This window comes from Sinocyclocheilus grahami, unplaced genomic scaffold (assembly GCF_001515645.1).
Source record: "Sinocyclocheilus grahami isolate Dianchi unplaced genomic scaffold, SAMN03320097.WGS_v1.1 scaffold1037.1, whole genome shotgun sequence".
Classification (NCBI taxonomy): domain Eukaryota; kingdom Metazoa; phylum Chordata; class Actinopteri; order Cypriniformes; family Cyprinidae; genus Sinocyclocheilus; species Sinocyclocheilus grahami.
The window spans coordinates 346631-347231 of record NW_015506216.1 but is presented as its reverse complement, the minus strand read 5'-3'; positions in this window follow the sequence as shown (position 1 = coordinate 347231).

The following is a 601-nucleotide window of genomic DNA, read 5'->3' as shown; positions in this document are numbered from 1 at the left end:
CCAGACTGATGAGTTGACTTGAGCTCCTCCCAACATTTCTTCCTATCTACTTTAACATCTCAGGTTATGGGTTTTCCACTCCACTGTTGTCTTTGGCTGGTTTGTGTGGAATTTGTAAGGCTTTGTAATGATTTGGCTATACATTATTTTTTAATTAAACTGAATAAGAGATTTAGCAGCATTTAATGAAGTGCAAAGTCGATAAGTTATTAGGTAATATGGAGAAAACCAATGCCAGAGGATGTTACCCTGTCTCCATGTCGTCACATTATCTATCACATTATCACATAATCACATTATCTAAAGTCGAGTGGCCAATCCTACTCCTGGAGAGTCAACGGGCTGTAGAGTTTAGCTCCAACTTGCCCCAAACACACTTAGTTGGAAGTTTCTGGTGATCCTGCAGACCTTGATTAGCTGGTTCAGGTGTGTTTAAATGGGGATATTTCCATCACATCTCAAATTATATCTTTGTGTTTAATAACATCGTTTATAATAACATACAATCCTTTTACTTGATATGGCTATTTTCTTAGCTCACATTTTTTGTGTTCTAAATACACACAATTACATAATATTTGCACACTATTTGCATAATTTT